The sequence below is a fragment of the Oreochromis niloticus genome, unplaced genomic scaffold, assembly GCF_001858045.2.
Source record: "Oreochromis niloticus isolate F11D_XX unplaced genomic scaffold, O_niloticus_UMD_NMBU tig00000931_pilon, whole genome shotgun sequence".
Lineage (NCBI taxonomy): Eukaryota > Metazoa > Chordata > Actinopteri > Cichliformes > Cichlidae > Oreochromis > Oreochromis niloticus.
The window spans coordinates 1-8,260 of record NW_020327274.1 but is presented as its reverse complement, the minus strand read 5'-3'; the positions used below and the strand labels follow the sequence as shown (position 1 = coordinate 8,260).

Sequence of the window (8,260 nt, the reverse complement as noted above, 5' to 3'; positions counted from 1 at the left end):
GAATCTGGTTGGAGTTTTCTTCAGCAAATACCACCACAAAGTGAGACTGATTGTTGGAGAAATTTCACTGTATGAGAACAATCTTTTCAAAGCAACTTTGCAGGTGTTGCGTGCACAAAAGGTGAGAAATTCTCTTTTCCCGTGTGAAAGGATTACAACAAAGTCAGCATGACAAGAAACCTAGTTTCAACAAGGAAAAAGAAATGATATGCACACTGATTCACAAGTGTACCCTCAAGTCTGCCACCTGAATGTAAGGAAAATTCATAACTGAACCATCTATAATGCTTCACCCCAATTCTTTATGTACATCGTGTTCAAATGGAAACTTTCTGCCTCACATCTGTGTGTCGTAGCGAAAGTGTGCAGATCCTCATGTGCTGTTGACCAGTCTCCGTACGTTCTCACCTGAGGCTCAGGTTCTGGTTGGCGGCATACCACACAGACTCCAATCTAATAAAACAGTTGAAACAAGAACACAAACATGTAATCTGCTGCTATTGGACATTCTGAGTGACCCTGCTGCCTCTGTGTCAGTCAAGAGTAAGGCAGGGGCGAGTCATGCAGAGCAGGGTGATGACAAGTCATCAGCAGTAGGGTCAGTGTGCACACCACATTCACTTTACCTTGTTTTTTCGACTTCCACTGAGTGCACCTGTAGAGTGTCATTCTTTGAAAGCCAGACTATACATTGGACTATTCTTGTAATCAAGAAAATAAATTTACTTAAACCATTTTAATTAACTGTTACAAACAATTTCCATTAATTTAGTTTAAATGTTGACATGAAAACACAATTTCTGTTCATCAAACATGTTTTAATAGACTAGAATAAGGTAACATAACAGGCACAGAGGTCTTGTGTAAATGCATCTTTACAATACTGTATGTGTTGTCATATACTGACATGTTCTGCAGTCTCAAGATCTAAACAACTATTATTTCCCCAAGTAATTTAGAAATAGACTCATAGCTAGAAATCCAGGTGTCTTATCTTTATAATCTAAGGTCCCTGGTTGTAAGCATATTCAAATTGAATGGAAAACACAGATTGCATAGGTAGACCATTAAAGTGAATCTCTTGCATACTTCAAACAGACCTGAGTAGCTTACTACAAGGCTTAATTAGCTTGAACAACATCAGGGAAAGACAGCCCATAATATTAAGCGGTTCCATGACTCACTCATCCCAGCTGAATTTCTCCTTAGCACTCACAGCTACTGCAGCACTAGAGTGTGTGCACGTATGTTCTTATTGCTACTGATGTGTGTAAGTGAGTTTGGCGTGAGCAGCTTAAGGAAAGACGGTCAAAAAGGAAAAAAAAGCTTCTCTACAATTGACTCTAAGGATCAAAAACTCCTAAAGTAGAGTTGTATGACACAGTGAATCCCCTTCATGGAAATGCTTCAGTGGAATAAGCAGCTTTATGAATGATGTAAGATGATGCAGAGAGGAGTAACAAAAGAACTGACTCAAAGTTCTGGGAAGTTAGATCAATGGTGCAGAATCGGGGTGCTGTGACTGACTCTATAAAAGAGCAGGGGTCTTTATGTGTCACATACGTACAACTGTTGTACGTATGTGACCACAGTGCACCCAGAGATGGGGTTTCTATTGTCTTACTGCTAATGCATGAAGACATTGCTGGGCGCCATTCTTCTTTACAGAGCAGTAAAGTGCAGCCACTGCTGTAGTCACAGTTTCCCTTTGTGGATATAATCTAATTTCTATCCTGGATTAAGCTGTGGACATTTTGCAACATTAAGCATTGCAGTGTGTTTGCACACTTAGTGTATGCATAAAATGTTTTCTACTTTCAAGAATGCAGCGCATTGGAGCACATTTCCTTCCACTTTGTTAAACGTATGTATTTTCTTAATTTCTGGCATGGAAATGCAGGGGAAAAAATGTCTTCAAATATTGTTACACTTTATTCTGTATGCAGACACATGCTTAAGTTAAGCAGTCTAAGTCAGTACTTGTCAGATATCACAGCGTGTAGCCAGCTAAGAGTCAGCCATGTTTATGATTTCTTTGGAGTTTAAGTCGGAGGACTGAAGAGTCTTTCCAGAACTTTGCAGCTTGTGTTTCTTCATGTAGATCAGAGCGGATTGCTTTGTCTCCTTTGGATACCTTCCTGTTGTAGAAGTCAGTCACTTTTCAGTTTCCAGAATTTGATGAATTTCCTTTTATTTGTGTTAGGTTTCCTGTATACTTTACTGCCTTCCAACCTCACAGCAGAGTAATCCCCATCCTTAGCAGCTGGCAAGGTCTTCTTGTCAAATGCTTTTCATCTTCAAATAGATCTCAGGTTATTGTAGCCAATTGCTAATTTTAACTCCATTTGTTGATATATGCTGCTTACATACTGATGAGGCTGCAGGTAAGGTTGACTTTTTTTCCTGTTAGTGCATTAGTGATGCACAGTGGGACAGTCTGGGCGAACTAAACTTCCTGCATGTCATACAAGGTCTTGCTTCGCCATTCTGCCTACGAGATATTCAGTTTTATCTGAAAAATTTCTTGTCTTCCAGTGCTTGTCCTGTTCCCCTTACTTCTTAACGACATTTCAGAGGAAGCGCTTTGATATTTCCCTTGCTTTTAGGCATCAGTTCATTTCAGATCTTCATCAGCAGCTTAGAGGAGCCCATGGTTGTTTTGTAAAGGTTAATGATTCAATAACAACTAGTAAATTTTGAATATTTATAAGCAGGAGGGGCAGTTTTGCAAATGCCACAGATACTTTGAGTGGGCAAGTCAAACACCTTGGTTATTTTCTTTTTAGACAGTTAGCTGTAGATTTGCTGGTGTTCTTGGCCCAAGAACACCTTTAGCTGTGGTTGAGACTGACTCTAAAATACTTTGGTATACACAGGAGTTCACGGTCAACTCAGTGAATGCAACAAGAGGAACCCAAATCATTATGTGGTATGAGTATTTGTGCTGATATAATGTGCTTGGTTTTTTGCCCAGCATGGCACTGTGTATTACATTCTTGTCAAAGTTTGCCATTTGTTCAGATGCAACTTTGCAATCCTTTGCAATCCTCAAACTTGCTACCCTGTTCGCTTTAGAGAATAAAGGCTTTTACCTGACAATCCTTTTAAACAGCATTCCCTCGACATATATTTGGTTTGTTTCTAAATTAAAATGAATGTAAATATTCATTGCTGGCATTGAAAAAAATTCATAATGAACATCTTTCAAGATTAAAAAAGAGCCTTCTAACAGCATGTCATGGTCTTTAAAGAACAAATGTGTTATAGGATGTGCTGCCCTCGGGAGAGAAATTCGCTGATCTGCATGGCATCAAGCTGCACCATCTCTAGTGGATGTGTGATAATGTTTGCATAAATAGTGAGTGTGCCAACAGAGTAAACACTGTCATCGTACAAGTGGCGACTTAATGAGAAACTAGGCCAAACAAGTAGGCTGGACACAGTGAAGTGGAGCCATCCGTAACCAGGGGAAGATTCAAATGGCCACTTTCACAACAAAAGCCTTTTGTCAAACACTTCTCTGCCCTCCCTCTGTATCTTTCTCACTCACACTTCATACATTTGCTTTCCTCTTTCATACACAAATTCACAATCCGCACTTTTCTTTTCTAAGCTTGCTTTTGGTTGTCTGCTTGTCTTTATTACTTATGAAGCCTGTATTTCACACCCTCGCTAAACTATTTCTTTCTCTACACCAGTATTTCTCCATATATCTCCTTAATGAGGTATTTTTGTTTGACTATCCTTTCTTACTATATCCAAAGTGATACGTAACTATCATTTCCTACTCCACCCTTTCTCTTCTTTAATCTCTCCTCGTCTCCTATTTTGCCTCAGTTACCTCTCTCTTTTCCCTCTTTCTCCTCTCTCTCCCACTTCCCACCTCCTGTCCTTCCTTTGTCTCTCACTCACTCCCTCTTGTAGCTGACAAGACTCTTTGAGGAAACAGCCTGGTGCTTTGCAACAAGCTGTGTTGTCTATGACTGTCCACTTATTTTTGAGAATCATGTTGAGTTTAGTTTGAGTTTTGCTCACACATTGGATCAGTGAACATAGATGAATGTGCAGTTTTGCCCTGAACGCTGTGATTATATGCTCTTTTTTTTCCCCTGAGTCCATGTCCATATTTAGTGTGGCATTTTCTTGGTTTCTGCCTGCATCATCATGAAATACTTAAACATGACAATATTTCACCAGCTAGACAAAACTGCAAACAAATGTGAGCTCTCCCAAGAGTCACAGCTCTCTCGCTCTCTCTCTCCCTCTCGTCTGTAGATATCTGAAGTGATTTCCTTGATTCCGTGTTGGTTTTGGGCTTTAGCGAAGAGCTTAACCAGATGCTGTTACAGGTGGTTTTTAAACAGTTTTATTTAACTGACTTTATTTAAACAATGTGTACTTGATTTAAATACTGTATAGTCTAAGTTTTAGTTTTGTTTGTTGAAGTTTTGTTTAGCAGTACATTGTTTATCTAAGCAGTGTGTCTGTCAGGATGTTGAATTGGTTATCTTTTGGTACAGCTCTACTTGCAGCACCACAGTCAGATTCGCAGCATCCTGAGTCATCTGCCGTCCAGTGTGCTGCTACACAACCTGGAATGGAGACTTGATGTCAGGTGTATTGTTTCTAGATCATTTTATTGTTTGACCATTGTGGATACATAAAGTGGGAATACAGGATAGTACTTATGTGCAATTGTTGCATATCACACTCAACTCTGCAGTCTTTTTATTGTATGCGCGATATTAATGTATTGGATGTTAAATGTTTCCTGAGCTCATGGATCAAGACACTTGACTTACCTTGAAGATAAATTATATTGAAGGGTATACAGGGTATACTGTTTCCCCTGTTCCTCACACTAACATTGTCCAGTCTGGTTGTGTGTGTGTGCATGCGCGCGCACTAAAAGTTATAAAAATGCATATGTTAGTTTTAAAAACTGGGAATATTTTTTATATAAAGAATTTTATTTGTGTATATTTATTAGTTAAATTAGTTTCAAGCTAAACTGACAGAAGCTGTGTTCAGCAGATTATTGTAAACTGTAAATTATTGAGATAACCCTGCTGATTGCTTCCATCATCTGACCTTGTGATGTATGGTTTATATCAGGTGATCATTATTAGGTGACACTTTAAGCTTACAGGTGTGTAATGCAGAACGAGATTTGCACTGTAATCTGAGCTACATAGACTGGTTTATATTTCTGTAGTAAACAGTATTACTAATATTCAGTTTTCAACTATTTTCCCTTTCTTTGTCTGGCTCTTGCTATTATCTTACCGTGTTTTTTTTCTGCTTTTTCTGTCAGTTGGCCAGACGTTCAGCCCGCCAGCAGTTCATTCTATGCTTACAATGCGTGTCCACTAACCAGAAGTGACGGCCACAGTGACTTCAACTCCAGGATTCTTCAGACAGATCCCAGTACCCTTCTGCACCTCATTCCACACTGGAGGCCGCTCTGGCTGCCATGAAAACCGGTCATGCTCGTCGCATATTAGGAACATCAAATAATCCCCTGTACAATATGTGCCTTCTCTCAATTGCAGCCTTTATACTGGGAAACATTAAGTAATGTCTGTATTGTGCAGGCAGAATGTCACTTTCTTTGGACCTGGATGTTAAGGCTATATTTTTTACTGGCAGAGGTTTTTTTTATGCCAAGTTGTGATGTATGGATTGTACAGGAAAGTTACCACAGTGCTGGTGATACTGAATAAAGTGTAATATACAGTTGAAACTTTATTTTTGTGGTTGTGACGACCCCGCTAAGGCAGACTGGAATATTATATGGAAGACTGTCATGACACAAATAAGTCTTGAGAACTGGCAAATAGACAGTAGTCGCGCATTGGAAGAAAACTATGTGATGTGTTAATAATTAATGTTTTTGTTCTGCAGGGTTGTAATGGTTTAATAAGTATATCGATGATTTGCTAACCGCATGATGGTACATAAATCATAGATAAAACTCGGGAAATTGGACAGTGTTCAACGTTTTTCTGCATCAAGTCTGGCTACCCGGCCAGAACTTCAGGCTCTGGAAGTTCTAGAGCAGGGTCTAGATCGCTACCGAACAAATGGAACGGAAAAGGAAGTGACGTATTCCAGCATCACCTGACTGTCGGCCTTCACAGGAAGAAGGCTGGCGTATTCAACATGGCTGCGGTCTTCTGACATAGGAGTTTCTAAAGTAATGCTATAGCCGGCTTTCTTGATAGTACACTTGACTCCGTTCATTGTGTTAAATAGTTTTGACTCTGCTTCGACATGGCCAGTGTGTCCAGTCTGTACAGGAGTTCGTTCAGGACTCGTTTGTCCGATGGTGGCCGTCTTGTGCAGTGAAGAAGCTGAGAGAGTGACTCGCAAAAACAACCTAAATTTTGCGGAGCTGCTGAGGCCTTTCTGCAGACTTACGTCTGAAGGTATGAACAGCTATTCAAAACACACCCTCCGTCCTGTTTTCAGCTTCGTAGCTGGTAAAAATGAGGAAAAGGTGCTTAGGAAAATAATGAGGAAAGATGTTGTGCTGCTCGCGGGGCTATGACTGTCGTTAGCTCCTCGCTAGCAGACGCTTAGCAGTTTGGCTCGTGATTAAGCAGCTATGCGCCTGCTTGTTGACATGCGAGTGCAAAGTGACCGAGCTGGACAAATTAGCATTTGGTCTTCTAGGATAGCGTTCAGTCAGCAACTGAACAGTTCTGTTGGTGGTGGCTTATTAGACCAGCACATAGTAAACAAGCTAACAGACACTTGGAGCACGCAGCAGTTGTGTTAGTTGTCATGTTCAGTACAGTAAAGCCAAGCGAAGATGCAGCTAAATGTGTGTAAGCTACATATTATGAGTTTTTGACTTACATTAACATTCTTACTAATGTATAAACGAAATCTATAGGATATATACATTTTGTTTGATTTCACACTTGGGTAACGTAAAATACGTAAAACTGTACGATAGCAGTTAAATTGTATAGCTGAGTAAATATTAAAGATATGCCTCATTGAGTTTTTCACAGTCAACAATCAGTTACGTGCCATTACCAGGTTTGCTGTGTCTTTAGCACAGTCTCAAGGGCAGGAGGAGATTCCAGGAGACAGGCAATTACCAGGAAGTTTTTCTGCAGCAAACAGTGGAAGAGAGATTCATGGAAACGTATAAGGCTGTCTTTGATATACCTTAGTAATCATTGCTGTAGTAATAACTTTTGATAAATTTTCACATTGCACTACTCTGAAATTAGTGCTTCCAAATTATACATGTCACACAAAATATAAAGCAACACTTTTAATCTAAATATAGCATCAGTTCAGGTAATCTTGTGGGATATCGATTTGTCAGTTAAGCAGCAACGAGCTATTGACTTCAATTCGGTATTTATTTAGTGCTATTGCTTTTTACCTGTTTGCTACGGTTGAGAGATTTTGCGCTGCATTCCATTTATGCATATTTCTTATAAAGGGGACACTTCTCCATCAGTGACATTTTATGTATATTTCTGGTACTGTTTGATTGCCATGCTGTGAATTACTCTTTTTTTCCTTTAGGTCACATCCGAGATCCCAACAATCAACTGCAGGTTGTGAAAACCTGCGTATCTGTGTCAACAATTTAATGACAAGTCCAACAACAACATCTACATCTCCGAGCCCTGCTCAGCGTCAGCTACTCAGTGATGTGGTGTTATCCTGCCAGCCCCAAGAAAGTGCTGTGACTAATGTGGTTATGGCAGGAGATTATGAGCTCAATTTCAGTGGTAAGGACTAGTACTTGATTGGAAGGTGCTGATAAAATGTTAACAATACAAAAATATATTTAATCATTATTATGTAATCAACTATAATTGGCTGGATAGTCAGTTAAGGACAATAAGTAATCAATTTCAAATTTTCAATTTTGATATTGCTTATGAGCTTAGATGCAGTGTTGTGTGTGTAACTGTTCAGGTTATGGTAGTTGGCTTTATGATTAGAAATAACTGTAGATGTGTCTCAGAGCTCACTTCTCTTAGGTGTCGTTTATATGTCGACTTTACAGCTCAGTAATGAAAAAAGTACATCAAAGCGTAACTGTACTCTATGCTTACTCTGTGCTTCAACCTACTAGATGACTGTGTTAAAGCTAGCACCCCCTGGTACAGTGTCTGGAGAGAAACACTGTTGGAAATCAAAACCTCCAAGTACAGCTCAGGTATCACTATCTGCTAGCCCATGTGTGGATCGCTATAGATCTATAAGATGTGTCACACCTGTTTTGGTC

General features: G+C 39.6%; 1 long non-coding RNA gene across 1 annotated transcript; it reads left to right on the top strand.

Annotated features, from left to right (window-relative positions):
* Positions 1–6,303: 6,303 nt before the first annotated feature.
* Positions 6,304–8,128, top strand: LOC109199386 (uncharacterized). Its single transcript, XR_002059793.2, has 3 exons — positions 6,304–6,428; positions 7,549–7,757; positions 8,108–8,128. It is a non-coding gene; the product is annotated as an uncharacterized LOC109199386 (long non-coding RNA).
* Positions 8,129–8,260: the final 132 nt, after the last annotated feature.